Source organism: Paramormyrops kingsleyae, chromosome 4 (assembly GCF_048594095.1).
Source record: "Paramormyrops kingsleyae isolate MSU_618 chromosome 4, PKINGS_0.4, whole genome shotgun sequence".
NCBI lineage: Eukaryota > Metazoa > Chordata > Actinopteri > Osteoglossiformes > Mormyridae > Paramormyrops > Paramormyrops kingsleyae.
Genome location: NC_132800.1, coordinates 7,751,905 through 7,769,307, shown reverse-complemented (window position 1 = coordinate 7,769,307; position 17,403 = coordinate 7,751,905). Strand labels below are relative to the sequence as shown.

The 17,403-nt window shown below is 45.6% G+C and overlaps 1 protein-coding gene and 1 long non-coding RNA gene across 2 annotated transcripts in view; both read right to left on the bottom strand.

Annotated features, from left to right (window-relative positions):
- LOC140588972 (mitochondrial nicotinamide adenine dinucleotide transporter SLC25A51-like) overlaps positions 1 to 17,403 on the bottom strand; it is a 67,487-nt gene that overhangs the window by 4,590 nt on the left and 45,494 nt on the right. The gene's annotated exons all lie outside the window — the stretch shown is intronic.
- LOC140588695 (uncharacterized) lies at positions 6,834 to 15,693 on the bottom strand. The gene is made up of 2 exons (XR_011989871.1): positions 10,970 to 15,693; positions 6,834 to 9,307 (listed from the first exon to the last, which is right to left on the bottom strand). It is a non-coding gene; the product is annotated as an uncharacterized lncRNA (long non-coding RNA).

Below are 17,403 nucleotides of genomic sequence, written 5' to 3'. Positions count from 1 at the left end.
CAGGACATCAAGGTAGTGGACACAACTGCAAAGCCGTCAGAAAATTCCACCACAGCATACTCTTTCTGCAGATGATGTGCCATCTCTAACCTGAAAAATAAATGTGAAATTTTTAAAACAAAGTTAACAAATAAATTTGTTTTTATTTTTAAATTTGTATTTATATATATATATATATATATATATATATATATATATATATATATATGTGTAAATGAATGGGTGGGGTCTCAGGAGGATATACACTGTAAAAAGTATTTTGTTAAGTTTACTTAATTAAATTGTGCAAACTCGTTTATCGTATCAAGTGTCATTTAAGTCATATTTACTAATGTATTAAAAGTATTCCTTACTTATATCCAGTCATTTACTTAAAGCATTTAAGTTTTATTAACTTAACTGAATGTGATTTAAGGAATGGTACACTGAAAAAAGAGAATTGTTGTACCAACTTAAAAAAATTGCTTCAGTTGGCAACACACAAATGAATTAGGTTTTTTCAAATCAAGTTAAGTTTAATTAACCCATTTGCTTTAAGTTAGGTGTACTGAATAATCTGATTACATTCAAATCAATAGTTTTTATTAATGCAACTGAAATTTTAGACGTCAGCTTAAAGTCTGCAGTTTTTACAACAGTTATTTGCTTTATACAAAAGTAAAATACTGCACCATAACAACCTATAGTATGGTTTCAAGAAGTCTTTTTTGTATACTTGCATTTAGGGGTGCACCGATCGATCGGCCTCGATCACGTTAATTTGAGGGGATCAGAAATCGACCATATTCCCATGAGATCCATCGATCTTAGTTATATGCTTTTAACTCTTTGGGGTCGAGTATGTCGTCGACGACATCGCGTACTTTTCGCGTCTATTTCAGTTTATAAATATCTCGCTGAAATCTTAATGTATAATCATGAAAAAAACGCTGGCTAAATCCGTAATCTGTCTTCTTTTCAAAACGTCCATTGTCGGAAGTATTAAAGTTTTTTTAATTAGGTTAAATCGGCAAAAAAGTAAACCATGTCATCTTACTTTGTTTTACCTGCATCGGGGGCGTGTAGTACCGCTCTCACCCGAAGATCGCTATTCACATTCTAAATAGCCGCATTAGCGCGTATTCAAATCGCATTCGCATGGTAATTTGATTAACAGCGCAACGGTGAAACGCGATCCAGATACATCCCCTTCAGCGCCACAAAAGGGGGTTGGGGACGTGGCCAGGTGACAATGGCTCATTCATACACATGAAAGTTGCTACATATTCAATGAAAGGAGCCAGAAATAGTTACATGAGTTAGGTTTTTCTTATTTATTTATCCAAATTAATGTTGCATCTACACCATTTAGTCATCTTCATGTAGCCAAGACTTTGGTTTTCAGATATCTGGGATCAAAACAAACTGCCAGCATTGCTTACTATGTACTTTTATAATGTTTCTGCAAGTGTTCCAAACTGCATTTTGCAATGTCTATACTTTGATGTCAAATTTCAAACTTAACAAAAATCTGATATATTTATGTCACGCCCCGCTCCGTCCGCTCCCGATGTGTGCCACGCCCACCTCATTACCTCCTGTTTTCACCCTGATTGTTCTCACCTGTGGCTCGTTCTCCGTGGCATGTCTTGTGTATTTAGTCTTTGTCTGAGTCTGTCTTCGGCAGACTCACCATTAATGTTGCCCATCGTGCTTCCCCGGTCCTGTTTTCCCAATAAATCCCCGTTTGTTCCTTACGTCCTGGCTCCGATCGCTTGCTTTCCTGCTCGCTTGCCCGCGATCGTGACAGAATGGTGAGTCTCCTGAATAAGCTCAGCGCTACTGGGGAAATCCTCCCCATGGAGGAGGAGGTGATCCGATGGACGGACCAACTCGATCACCACCCGGATCCCGAAGCCCGCCGGCTTGTAGACAGCTGCTGGGAGCTCCTCGACAGGAGGTTCCACACCGCCGAGGAACAGCTGCTCCAGCAGGTGGGCGACAACCTGCAGCAGCTGAGGGAGAGAGCGGCTGTTTGGCTACCCCACCCGGGGTATGCCACCCGGGAACCGCCCCCCGACTCGCTACCGGTCTCCAAAAGGGCTGGGAATAAAAAGCGCAAGACTGAGCTTCAAGCGGCTTCTGCCGCTCAAACCCTGCTTCTTCCAGTAAGTTCCGGCCGGCGGAAGAAGAAGAGACGACGGGGAAAGGGAGAAGACGCCGCCCCGTCTCTCTTCTTGGGAGCCTGCTCTCTGCTCCCCGCCTGGGAGCTACCCAGGGAGCATGACAGCTCACCGCCCGCCTGGGATGACATCGCCTCTGCCCGCCTTGCCAGCTTCCACGCGGAGAAGCCACCTCCGCTGGAGGCTTATTCTTACCGGCCGGAGCGGCTGGGGCACGGCGGCATACGCGCCGTTAGAGACGGCATTCCCCGGGTCTCAAGAGCCCTTAAAGGGACAGCGCCGACGTGCTCGGCATCCCTCCTACCAGCTCCCGACCTGCCGGCAGCACTGCCTGCTGCTGCTGCCGCCGATCTGCCCGCGGCTGCGCTGCCTGCTGCCGCCGCCGATCTGCCCGCGGCTGCGCTGCCTGCTGCCGCCGCCGATCTGCCCGCGGCTGCGCTGCCTGCTGCCGCCGCCGATCTACCGGCAGCACCGCCTGCTGCAGCCGCTGCGATGCCAGCAGCACCGCCCGTCCTGCCCGCCCTGCCTGTCTTCCCTGCTGCAGCTGCTGCCGCTCTGCCTGCGGCACCGCTTGCTGCAGCTTCCGCCGCTTTGTCAGCGGCACCGCCCGTCCCATCTGACCCGCCTGTCCTGCCTGGCTTGCCTGCAGTCCCGGTGGCTGGCCGCGTGGAGGCTGCGCCCGCCGAGGCGCCCCCTGCTGGCCGCGTGGAGGCTGCGCCCGCCAAGGCGCCCCCTGCTGGCCGCGTGCTGGTGGCGCCCGCCGAGGCGCCCCCTGCTGGCCGCGGGGTGGCGACACCCTCCAGGACGGCCCCTGCTGACCACGGGACTGCGGCGCCCGTCCTGCCGGCACTTGAACTGCCTGTTTTGCCTGTCCTGCCGGCACCTGAACTGCCTGTCCTGCCGGCTCCTGAACTGCCTGTCCTGCCGGCTCCTGAACTGCCAGTCCTGCCGGCTCCTGAACTGCCTGAGGTGGCCACGGTTGCGCCCCCTGCTGGTCGCGTGCTGGCGGCACCCGCCGAGGCGCCCCCTGCTGACCGTACACCTAAGGCGCCTACCCAGGCGACCCCTGCTGACCACATGACGGCGGCGCCCGCCGAGGCGCCCCCTGTTGGTCGCACGCCCGAGGTGCCTGCCAAGGCGCCCCCTGCTGGACACACGCCCGTGGTTCTGCCTGAGGCCGCCTCTCCCGCCCTGCCCGCGGCCCTGCCTGCGGCCACGCCCGCGGCCACGCCCGCGGCTCTGGCTGCCCCACCTGCGGCCACGCCCGCAGCCCTGACTCCCTCGCCCTTACCCCGGCAAGGCCGACGCCCCCAAGGACCCCGCCTTTCAGTGTCCCACAAGGGACGGGGACACAGGCGTCGGGCCCGGGTCCCGCCCTCCCTGCCCCCTGGCTCGCCCGTTCGGCCCCTGGCTGTGGCTCGGTGGCTGCCTACGGGTCCTCCGGCTCGGGGTCGGCGGTCTCCTCCGGGTCCCCCCCTGGATCCTCGGTGCCGGTCCTCGGTCCCGCCTCCGGGTCCTCGTCGGCCGCCTCCGGGCCCCCCTGCTCCGGCTGGGCGTCGGACGGCGCCTTCGCCGGCTTCGGCTGCGCCTCCGCCTGCCGCGGCTTCCCCCTTTGGCCTGCCTTCACTGGTGTTCCCTCCTGCTCCCTCCGTGTCCCCTCCGTCACTCCCTCATCCCGTTCCCTTGGCCCCTGGGTGGTCCCCTCCTGCTCCCTTCTCCCTCTCCCCTGCGGCCCCTCCGGCCGCTGCCTGTCGCCCGCCTGGGCTCCCTTCTGCTCCCCTGTTTCCGCCTCCGTTTCTCTTTGTCCCGCCTGTCTCTGCTCCTGGTCCCTTTGTTCCTCCTCCGTGCACCCCTGGCCCCTTCGTGTCGCCTGTGGGTGTCCCCGCTGGGTCTCCTTTTTCTCTTTGTCTGTCTGTTTTCCCCGTTCTCTGTCAGGTCCTGTCCTTCTTCTCGTCCCTCTTTCTGTTTTGTCTCTCGGTCTTGTTTCCCTGGTCTTGTTGAGGGTTTTGTTCTTGTCTTTCAGGTCCTGTTCCGTCGTCCCGTCCGTCGCCTCCTCCCGGGCGCGCCCGGTGTGCGCGCCTTTGGGGGGGGTTATGTCACGCCCCGCTCCGTCCGCTCCCGATGTGTGCCACGCCCACCTCATTACCTCCTGTTTTCACCCTGATTGTTCTCACCTGTGGCTCGTTCTCCGTGGCATGTCTTGTGTATTTAGTCTTTGTCTGAGTCTGTCTTCGGCAGACTCACCATTAATGTTGCCCATCGTGCTTCCCCGGTCCTGTTTTCCCAATAAATCCCCGTTTGTTCCTTACGTCCTGGCTCCGATCGCTTGCTTTCCTGCTCGCTTGCCCGCGATCGTGACAGAACCGACCCCGAGCCGGAAAGCAAGCGATCGGAGCCAGGACGTAAGGAACAAACGGGGATTTATTGGGAAAACAGGACCAGGGAAGCACGATGGGCAACATTAACCCCCTGGGACCGGCGATCCCGCCGGCGGGATCTGACAGAATTCTCGCGAGACCGTTTAAATAACTCCGCGAGTTTTTGTCATATACACATTTTAAAAATACCCTCAGAAACTTTGGACGGTCTACTTTTCAAATATATATAGGTAGAAACTAAATATATTTTTACAGCTTCGTGATACGAATAGAAAGAACAAGAGTGACTGACTTAAGCGTCTGCGTCTCGAAGCGGCTCTGATCACCCACCCACTTGCAAATCGCGCTATTCGCATGATAATAACATGATAATCCGACAGTTAGTATTGGGTGAAGAAATATGTGAATACGCCCATTGTGACCGAAATAAACAAGAGCACATGTCTGGGTAGTGTTTACACTGATCGGCTACAATATAGCACACGGATAAGTCTCTGCCGCTGAAGCTTTGCGCCAGTGTTGCCACTTTCAGCAGCGAAGCTCATACCTGTGTTCATAGCTCAGTGGGCTAAGCCTGTGTGCCTGCAATCACGTGGTCGCCGATTCAAACGCAGCGTATTTAGAACGTGAATAGCGATCTTCCGCTGAGAGCGGTCCTACACGCTCCCAACGCAAGTAAAACAAAGAAAGGTGACACGATTTGCTTTTTTGCCTATTTAACCTAATTTTAAAAACTTTAATACTTCTGACAATGGAAGTTTTGAAAAGAAGACAGATAACGGATTTAGTCAGTGTTTTTTTCACGATTCTACATAATGATTTCAGCGAGATATAAACTGAAATACACGAGAAAGATACGCGGTCGATGATGCCCTCGTCCCCAGAGCGTCAATTATAGTCACTGCATCATATTTATCGCTTTCTATATTTATATAGTCACAGTTTTTCATTTTTCATTCCATCTATCAATAAACTGTGAAAGGGATTTTATTGTTGCTACTTTTCTTGCGTTTCAAACTGCCTTTCCAAAGTGATGGGTGTGGGGTGCAGTGACATTCCAGACTGATGGGCCATTGACAGTATGCAAACTACTACAGGTGTGAGGACACCTATCTCATCAATATTCATTGTGAAGACCACTGACTTTGAGAAAAAGAGTGTCACTCCAAAGTTCTAACACTTTAGTAATCAAACCATATAAAATTTCTGAATGTCACTTTCACCTATGTGTAGCCAACCCCTGTGTCTATAAGCTTCAGAGCTCAAAAGTCTTACCTAGAAATGTCTATAATGTGATTTTTTACAATTTCTCAGCATGTCTGAAAATAGGTTTTTGAAAAGTATATGTTTAAAGTTGATTTTAACAAAAAATAGAATAATAACATTCTAAGAGGTCTCAGATTATTGGTGCTGAGTTTGTGCTGAATAAAAGCAAATGTATCACTTTGGGATAAGTGTTTTTAGATAGGTGAAATATTTTAAAATGTCAAGGCATGTCAGACTACTTCGAAAGTGGAAAAAAGGCCTCAGGCCCCAGGGGGTTAATGGTGAGTCTGCCGAAGACAGACTCAGACAAAGACTAAATACACAAGACATGCCACGGAGAACGAGCCACAGGTGAGAACAATCAGGGTGAAAACAGGAGGTAATGAGGTGGGCGTGGCACACATCGGGAGCGGACGGAGCGGGGCGTGACAATTTACAATATATATTAAAATAAAGATGAGTGTAATGGCAAAACAAATATATAAGAAATAATTTATTTGCCATGAATTAAGTGTGATGAAATGTGTGATCATGCCCCAGTCAGTGAAAGTGTGTTTCCTACCCCTAGGCCCCAGAGGGTTAAATCAGCCTTTTCTCCCATTCCCGAGAGAGGTGCAGTGCAGGCTGCCTCCCTCCCTATTTTTTGGACAAGTGTGTCATAACAGCTATATATATATTTTTTTTTTTACAAAATTAGAGAAATTAAAGTCTGGAAGAAAAAATATGATTTTGTAGTTCAAACAGCAATGCTCATTTATATGTTCATTTATATTTGAGGACACTACCTCATGTTTTGTGAGTATTCATATCAATTTACTCAATAAAAATGGAAACATTGAAGTAATTGTCTTTTAGTTATGAAAGAAACAAGATCGGCAAAAAAAAATCGAGATCGGCAGGTAAGGTTGCCTAAGGATCGGTGATCGTTGATCGGCCAGAAAACTGCAATCGGTGCACCCCTACTTGCATTCACTACATTAAATATATTTAAAATACCAATGAAATGCATTTACTAAAAAAATTAATACACTTTTGTTTTCAGATTTTATTATGTACAACCATATAAATGACTTCTTTGTCCATCTCTCTAAATGAAACATGTACCCATTCCTCAAATCACAGATTCAGTTCAGTTAAGTTAATAAAACTTAAATGCTTTAAGTAAATGTGACTGGATACAAGTAAGGAATACTTTTAATACATTAGCAAATATGACTTAAATGACACTTGATATGATAAAGTTAATATTACTTGATTGAATTAAGGCAACGAGTTTGCACAATTTAATTAAGTAACCTTAACAAATTACTTTTTACAGAGTACATATCAAGCACTACATATGAACTACTGTAAGCCTGAGTGTAATAATGGAAAAGCATACTGTGAGTCGTACCCAGACATCAGAACATACTTTTTTGAAATATCAGACACTTTAGCAACTGCATATGCCTGACTTAGCCTTGAAACTTTGTAAACATTAATGTTGCATGAATCCAGTGGATATATATAAAATGATTCCAAACAATTAAATTTTTGATAGACAACATAATGATTTCCTTCTCTCAGAAGAAAATTTTTTGCAAGTGCAACAGAGCCATTAACAAAGATGCAGTTGTCTCCAAACTTGTTTGTGACAATAATGCCTTGTCTGTTCATATGGTATTCTTTGAATTGTTTGCACAATTGCATGCCCTGTGGCAAAGGTCCATTAACATGCTCTTTTCGCAAAACATCAGAAGGACCTGGTAGAAGTACTTTGTTTTGCGAATCTTCCTCTGACATTCGTTTCACCACCTGCTGAAGGGGCAGAACAGGCGATCGCACCATTTTCTTCAGTTTTTGAAGAAAATTTTCAAAAATGAAGCATGAAACTTCATCCAGAGGACCAAACCGTTTCACCACATCTGCCAAATGCACCAAACCATGTACATTGTACGACACATATTTTTTTCCATAAAGTTCACTGAAATGTGAAACAAATACCTTCAACAATTCACATGCATAGTCTGCATACTCAGTACACAAAGATGGATTTAAAAGGATAGACAAACTGACAGAAAACATCAGAAAATTGTTATACATTTCAACTGGAAGATTTTTTCTCAAAACCACAGGCCCAGTGTAAAGAAGAAATTGCCGGAACTCTGTTGCCTTCCAGCGATCCAGCTCCTTTAAAGTCCTGGGCTTATGGCTGAATTCTAAAGGGACCTGGTTTTTCAGCTCCAACAGATTTTTTGAAATGCTTTCAACTACACGTCTACCAAGCCTTGTCTTTAATGGACCTCTAACCCACATCAGAAGAAGTTTTCTTACCACTCCGAGACAAACTAGATGCATATAATCAAGGGGAAACTGGTCAACCATTCCAATCCCTATGGAATCTAATGCTGAAGGCCCATTATGATGCTCTTCATTGTCCATTGAGGCAAAAGATGCATCTGTGCGTAGTGGAGCATCTACTTCAGGAAAAGTAATTCTCCTATCTTCGGCTAGATACACACCACGTTGGGTACATTTATCACAACCAAAGTATCCATTGTGACTCTTAATATTTTTGACAAAGGCTCTTGCTGGATTGTCACACACACATGCTGCTATTTCTACCTGGTAATGGTGACCACCAAAAGAAACTCCATTACTTTTCAGAAAGATTACTTCATCAACAAAATCTTTGAGGTATTCTGTAGCAGATGGAGGTTTACTATTTCCACAAAACAAACCAATGATGAAGGGTTTCTTTGTTTTAAGACCCATGACGAGCCCTAAAATTGGCCAAAACTGCACAGATGATGCCTTAAACAATGGCAGACCATCCACATTTATTTGCACTTTTATACAGTCACTGATTTGCTCTATGCCCTGGCATTGTTCAAGCAACTTTTTCAAACCTGTCAATAGTCCAAAATGATAATAGGAGCCACCTGCAATGTCTTTAACCAGGATCTTAGGTGCAGTCCTCAGTAATGTACGTGGATCATTAGGTAAATCTGGAAAATCTTTTTTCAGTAAGTAAAGTAAATCACGAAGAGCTGAATGTGAAATTTTGTGGCCCACTGCCCACTGAGCCAATCCATCACCAAGCTTCAAACAATGGTCTTGATCTGATTCATCTAAATCTTCATCTTCAGACCTTCTACCTTCATCTTCAGATTCAGACCTGCTACCTTCAGATCTTCTATCTTCAGATTCAGAATTTCTAGCTTCCTCTATATCAACTTCTGACAAGTTAGGACTAACCGCAGACTTTTCTGATGAAACATCTCTGCATTTCAAAGTGATATTATTTGTCCCACTGCTACTAGGAATAGCAGTAGTGTCTTGTCCTACATGTTGAATGGCCTCATTAATTTCCCTAATGCTCTGCAAATGAGTCTGAACCTGTTTCAGAATTCTCCGTCGCTTAGTCCACCTAGAAGTCATTATAATAGTAAACCAACAGTGCTGGAATCATACATACATTGAAGTACTGCTCTTTCCTGTCGTCTTTCTACAAACGTAAACCTGAAAAAAAGGGAAAAAGATTATGTTTTTAGTAATAATTAAGTCTGTAACAAACATGAGCATTAAAACAGGTGTAATTAACAGATTATCAGTTAGTTATCATCTTGAAAACATTTCTTCGCATTTATTAATGTTTGAATATACTAATAATACACTAATAATCACTTAAGCTATAATGTATGTCAATTTGTAATACCTTATTACTGATAGTTATTAAAGTGTTCCCAGGAATTATATAAGCAGGGGTACACAAAGTACCAATAAATGTATTTATGATATAAATAAGGAAATATTAAATAAAACCGTTCACAAAAACATAGCACTCTGGTTACAAGTACTGTACACTTAGCTACTACTACTTTCATCCAGCCTTCTTAGCATGTTAGAGCTGTATAGAGACTAGAGAAGGAATATCTTGACTGATCTGGCACAAAGCATGGACGCCTAAATCTTAATGAAGTTATCTAATATCCTGTCTGCACAAAAATTGTTTTAATGTTCGTTTGTTGTCAGGTTAACTGTATAAAATGGGACAGGTATTTTAAATATTTTATTTTCAAAAATAAAATAATTTGAACATCATTTGAACCATAATTAACTTTCTTATAATTTGAACCTCAAGGGACAGCAAAAAAATTCAAATTATCTAAAATTCGAATATGAGAAATTGCAAATTAGAATTTAGAACGTATGTAATACAATTACGTGCTCCTTATCCAAAGCAGTCGAGTACCAAAGCGAATTTCCCTTGTAAAACACTCGTAGACTATTAAGTTACTCGTAATCCAAGGTATTATCGTACATTTAAAACTGACCGCGTCAGCAAAGCGTTTAACCGAATACGTATTCCTCAGAAATTCGAATCAGACGAAATAAATTCATATGCATAGCATTTTATTATATGTTCGACTGTACTTTAAATTTGTGCTCCGCAGTGTTGGTACTTGTTCCCGTAATTTTTACTTATTGCTCAAAAAATATACACATCCAAAATCCAACGAGTATCTATAATTAATGAATTTCAATGGACATTCTATTTGCACCGAAAACGCATCAGGAACACATTTATCTGCTATTGTCTTTTACACATCTCTATGGTGTTTGTTTCCAAACAGGTTTCGACTTTTAAAACACCCCTCCCCCAGGCCCGTTAAGGTTCGAAGGACGAGAGACGCTAACATAACGCCGGGAAAATGCTTGTAATATATGTCCAGTGCATTTTAAAAAAGACGTTCTGAAATAATTATCAAAAAGGAACTAGATTAAATTGGCAAATAACATATTTGTTCTCCCGCTGAATTGAGTTCTATTTTAATAATCATCATTATTCGCATGATGTTAAATTACGAAGAAATGGTTCCAAATGTTTCATTTAAACTGATTTGACTACAATATATTGTACTTTGTACATCTATCACAGTATAGATTAGACGTATATAGTTTAGATTATATAAAATAATCTACATTATACGGTAATATACATTAAACAGTGTTGTAAATTTAAAATAATGCGTGTACACGTATCTCAGCTCACAAAGCATATTTCAGTTGGAACCGTACAGTTAAAAATATAAGAAAACGTTCAGACACACGCAAATTGGTATAATTATCTGTTTACAATGCATTTTTAAAAATCAAACAATCAACTGTAAAATTACTTACCTAAAACGTCCCGGGAACTTCTGTGGAGTTTGTCGGATGCGTTGTTATGGAAATTTGGAGGTAGGAAGTAACAGATGAGTCCAATGGTTTAGCTTGGTTTCATTTATTGAGATATCTTTCTATGCGAGCTCGGGGAGACTCTCCACAGACAGTTCTGAGAAGTTCTCCAAATAGCAGACGCAGTTGCTTTCATTTTATACTGACAGACAAATGACCTTTCTCTGCAACCACAACCGGAAGACCCATGTCTGCTTTTGCACATTCTATGCTCAGGACAAGCTTTTCGTCTAGCACAAGCATCTTATATTTACCATATATAGAATAAAAATTCATCTCTTGTCTAGCTTAACATGGGTAAGGTCTAAAACCCCTCCCCAGTCTCTTGCATCTGTTTCTTCGAGCATAGCAACCTTATTTTGCAGCCTAACTTCCTTAGTAACCATCAGACATCATGCTTGGTGGTAATTTTCCACTACATTCCCCCCTTTGATACAAAATCATTCTTGTATCACACACTGACGTCGTCCTCGTCCGAGGAGTAAGGGTTCCCAGGAGCAGTCCATTCCAGCTGGGCATGAGAGGCAGCAGAACGTGCTGTCTGCTGCTTCTTCCTCTCGGTTGATGCCAATGCTTCCGGCGCAGGTCCTTGATCAGGATCCACTCTCCTGGTCCTATGGTCTCTGGCTGATTTGGCTCCGGTCCGACCTGAGCAGCCCTGATCTGGCTATGGATCCTCTTCAAGGAAATCTGTAAACTAGACACATAGGGTAGTAAATCGCCATCAACAGTTTCTAACGTGAGCGTGCCTCCCGGGTATGGGAGCGGCACTGGTCTCCCGGTGAGCACCTCAAATGGAGCTAACCCCATTCCACTATGTGTTCTTCCCCTCTGTCACACCCGACTGGACATCAAGGAGGGTGTGAGTGTCATGTAATACCCGTGAAGGCAGGAGCGCCACTGGGGCATCAGTGTGTAAGGCTGCCCTCTTAGCCCACCAATCGGACCAGGAGTTACCAATGCTGACTGGGTCAGAGCACCCCGTGTGAGCCTTACACTTAACCACAGCAATGGAGTGAGGCAGTTGGATGGCAGAAAGGAGGTCTCGGACTAACTCATGGTGCTGTATTGGTTTACCTGTGCTGGTGAGGAAGCCCCTCTGTTTCCAGAGGGCTCCATGGTCATGGCATACCCCGAATGCATACCTGGAATCTGTGAATATCGTGACATCCTCACCTGCGAACTGGCGGCAGGCCTGGGCTAGGGCGAACAGCTCTGCAGCCTGTGCTGACCAGGTGGACGGTAACTTACCTCCAGACAGCAATTGGCCCTCTGACGCAACCACAGCGTAAGAGGTAGATGGGCTCCCATCAGGGAGCCTAAGGGAGCACCCATCCACAAAAATGAACTCAGAATTGGGCAATGGGTCTTCACCCAGGTCTGATCTAGGCTTAGCGAGGGATTGAGCAACCTCAACACAGTCATGAGGGGAACCTTCCATTTCAGTGGGAAGAAGTGTGGCCGGGTTTATTGTGGAACACCTTTGGAGGGTCACATTGGAGAGAGTAAGCAGGATGTTTTGGTAGTGAATCAGACGCGCAGTGGTAAGGTGAGATGTTTTAGCCTGCGTTATCAGGGCATGCACAGCATGCGAGGTGTGCACCACAAGGGGATGCATTTGGACTAAATCTGCAGACATGAGGACTGCCTCCGCAGTGGCTGCCACAGCTCTGAGGCAGGCTGGCAGAGAGCTGGCCACCGTGTCCAGACGTTTAGAATAATACGCAATGGGGCGCAACCTGTCACCATGAATCTGGCCAAGGACGGCGGTCATGAAACCATGCCGTTCATCCACATACAATGGAAATGGCTTGGAAAAATTTGGTACTCCTAAAGCAGGCGCATCGCATAGCGCTTGTTTAAGGTCAGAGAACGCCGTCTCAGCCTTAGTCATCCAGTCCAGTCTGTCATTAGGTCTAAGTCCTTGTCCCCCATGCATAAGGTCTAGTAAAGGTTGGGATCTTTCAGCAAAATCCTGGATCCAGGGACGGCAGTAGGCGACCATTCCCATCCATTTCATCAATTGCCTTTTAGTATCTGGGATGGGGGCCTTGCGAATCCCTTCTACCCGTTTTAGACCTAGGCGTCTGCCTAGGTGATTGAGGACATGTCCGAGATATTGAACTTCTTGTTTGACTAACTGCAGTTTTGCCTTTGAGGCTTTATGGCCATTTTGGGCTAGAAACAGCAACAGCGCTTTGGTATCTTGCTCACAACTCTGCCTAGTGGTGGAACACAACAGCAGGTCATCTACATATTGAATTAGTGTGCTCCCGCCCGGGGGCTTGAACCCCTCTAAGTTCTTCCCTAATTCTTGAGCATAAACGCTAGGTGACTCAGTGTACCCCTGGGGCATCACTGTCCACGTATAACGCTTGCCTCTAAAGGTGTGCGCGAACCAGTACTGTGAGTCTGGGTGAACAGGGATAGAGAAAAATTCATTTGCTAGATCAATAACAGAAAACCACTGAGCCTGAGGTGGTATGGATGATAGGATAGTTACTGGATTAGGAACAATAGGTGCACGGGGATGTATGGCGTCATTCACCCCCCTCAGGTCCTGTACAAACCGCCAGGAGCCATCTGCCTTCCTCACAGGCAGGATCGGAGAATTAACGGGGGAGTAGGGAATTTCCTTCAGAGCCCCCTTTTGTACCAGTTCTTGGTGCACCATGGTGATACCCTTCTCTGCCTCAGGTGAGAGTGGGTACTGAGCTTTTACTGGTCTGTGGTTGGACTTTGGCTGGACTTGCAGTGGTGCCACGGTACAGATTCTCCCAAAGTCATTCTTGCCACTTGCCCATAGGGTTTCTGGTATCTCAGACAGCCACTCAGGTTCAGTTGGTGGGGCTGGTAGGTTCGTGGTCTGGCGATGTTCTTCAGAGAGGAACGCTTCTCTCCTGACATCTACTGTGAGGGAGATGGTTTGTCTTTGAATGGTTCCATCAGTAGTGATACTTCGGCCATCCTCGACTGGAATCCAGTCTTGTCTGTCTTCGCAGTCTTTGATCCATGGGCCTAGGTCTTTCCATTGGTGGGCGTCAGTTTTTCCCAGTGACACATGGGGCATATGATGATCGAAGATCCATATACTTTGATCTTGGTTGAGCTGGACAGACATGCCGGCCATGGACGCGCTTACATACAGAAACTTCATTAACACGGTCTCAGGGGGTTTCTGTTCTTCCAGGAAGAACATCATCCATTCCCTTATCTCATGGTCGCAGTGTGAACTATAGAGAGCCGTGCAATGGAGGATGGGGGGTTGTTCAAGTGAGTGTGGCACCTTGTCTCGACCAATGGTGTTATCAGTGAGGACCCATGCGGCGTAGCATGGCTTGCTTTCTTGGGAGACATACAATCCAAGTGGGGGAGAGGTCAGGTGGACTCCCCTCTCGTCCAAATCAATTTTGCATTGCAGTTTACATAGTAGGTCTCTGCCCAAAAGGTTAACTGGACAGTGGTTATTCAACAGGAAGGCGTGATGGACAGGACCGGACCTTGTGGCAATGGATAACGGAACAGTCTCTAACAAGGTGTGGGGTAGGCCAGAGGACCCCACAACTGTCACAAATGAATTCCAGACTTAGGGACTCCAGGGAGGTCTGTGTCTTTCACTGTGGACTTGGTAGCTCCTGTGTCCACTAAGAAGACAACAGCATGATTGTCAATCTCGAGGGTTATCGTGGGGTCCTCCCTTGATGTCTCTGTGAGGGACAGGAACTGGCCGTTTCCTGGTCCCTCAGTCCCCTCGCCTCTTCATTGTGGGCCATCTGCACCCCACTGGGGTGGGGGCCCCTCCCACTTGGTTTGGGTCTGGCAGACTGTTGACCACCTCCTTCAGTTCACTTAGATCCCAGTTTCCTCTGCACCTGTACCATCCCGTCGTCTCTGGGGTTTGGCATTTCCACCAAGGGGAACTGTCTTGGCACTCCAACAGGTGCCCTTTGCTCTTCAGTCAGAGGCTGTTGCATGCGTTGTTGAATACGCTCACTCCTTCGAGGAGGAGTATCTTCTTCATCTTCTGCCGAATCTGCAGCTCTTGTGGCTTGCGCTGGCGAGTATGCAGGGGGCGGATCCTGTCTCGCTGGAGGTGGCAGGATTTCCTGAGCAGGGGGAGCTGGCGGCGCTGAAGGGAGGGGTGGGTAGATGCAGCTGTCTTCCGCTTTCATTTTTTCGCACGACAGACGCACTGCCTTTGCCTCTATCTTCTTTCTCTTTTAACAACATATTCAGACTTTGTTGTGCTTGGACTGCCTTTGCTGTTTCCTCGCCTATTTTTTTTTCATGATTCCCTCATTCTTGCGTCTCTCAGCCTCTATTTCGATCTGTCTTGCCACATTTTCCCACATTTCCAAACATCTCTGAAAAGTCCTTTCCAGTTCTTTCCTCTACTGCTTCCCTACATGTTTTACCCCGTAGTAAACCCTTATTTCCCTTATCACGTTTACGCATTTCCCTTTCAAATGCTGTGTCACCTTCCGGATCATAAGCCGGATCAGGAGCCCAATTTGACTTGCTACTGCTATTTCCCATTTTGTCGCACCAGACTTTCAGTACTGATTTTTTTTTTTTTTTTTTAAGATAGGTTACTTAACAAACATGCACAGAATATGTTAGACAAGCCAGTCTTCTTTGCATAAAGAAAAAGAGAAAAGGTAAACTTGTTTTCTTTGCAGGGAAAGAATATATATATATATACACATACATATATATATATATATATATATATATATATTAAAATCGTCACACAGTAGAAAACTTCTATGCCTGTGTTATTTTGCAAAGCAAGTTCTTCATTGCAACAATGCAGACTTTTACAAAAGACTTATCACAAAACAGTTATATTTGTATAATTTATGTATGCCAAATGCACATCCCAGTAACATAAATCTCAATTCGGGGTGCAGTTCTGATAATAGGGACAAAGCAGTCGTGGGGATAATCTACAGTACACGGAGGTCTTTGTCTCAGCCTCTCCGTTAAACTATATGTTTGCGGAACCTTTTACACCTTAATTTCTGCTTAATTATAATTTTATTTTTATTTATTTATTTATTTTATTATTATTATTATTTTTTAATAATACTTATGAGCTCATTTATTTGATATTCTTAACTTGTCAGGTTTCTAATTTCACACTCGGCACACTCATCCAAACCACAAACCTTACACATTCATACCGTGCACGTTACATTCATACAATCTTATTTTATCTAGTTTGCAGACAAAACACATTTCACATCTCGCTGGACGTGATACAGATATTTTACGACTCTCTCAGTCGAAACTGGTTATTTTACGACTCTCCCAGTCGAACTTGGTTATTTTACGACTCTCCCAGTCGAACTTGGTTATTTTACGACTCTCTCAGTCGAACGTGAGGCATTTACCTTCAGAAAGATACCGCAACAAATTTTCTATTCCACAAAATTTGTCCTACCTTTTAGTCCGGTCAGAGTGACGGGGGACCGCAGGCCTCAGGAACTGCGATGGGTCAGGCTAAAATTCTCTGTCCTCGACTCCAGACGGGTACCTCGTCGTCCTTCTAGGACTCGCGTCCTTCTGAAGGTCCTGGCGTTCCCCGTGCAACCGAATCCCGGACGAGCCCCCAAGTCTGTTATGGAAATTTGGAGGTAGGAAGTAACAGATGAGTCCAATGGTTTAGCTTGGTTTCATTTATTGAGATATCTTTCTATGCGAGCTCGGGGAGACTCTCCACAGACAGTTCTGAGAAGTTCTCCAAATAGCAGACGCAGTTGCTTTCATTTTATACTGACAGACAAATGACCTTTCTCTGCAACCACAACCGGAAGACCCATGTCTGCTTTTGCACATTCTATGCTCAGGACAAGCTTTTCGTCTAGCACAAGCATCTTATATTTACCATATATAGAATAAAAATTCATCTCTTGTCTAGCTTAACATGGGTAAGGTCTAAAACCCCTCCCCAGTCTCTTGCATCTGTTTCTTCGAGCATAGCAACCTTATTTTGCAGCCTAACTTCCTTAGTAACCATCAGACATCATGCTTGGTGGTAATTTTCCACTACAGCGTCCACTTAAATAACAGTTTGAATATGCCGCGCATGCGCAGTACGGCTCTCGAAAGGTGTTAAGTGTTCGAGGAGTTTTGCCTTTTTTTTTTTCTGCGCCAATGACTAATCGACAGGGCCGCCAGAAAATCCGGGCCCCAGTACGAAGAAGGTGTGTGGGCCCTAGCTTATACAAAATTTGATCTACACACATGTATACATGTGTCCATCCATTGTCCAACCTGCAGCTTATCCGACTGGGTCACGGGGGTCTGGAGCCTATCCTGGAAGCAATGAGCACGAGGCAGGGAACAACCCTGGATAGGGGGCCAGCCTATTGCAG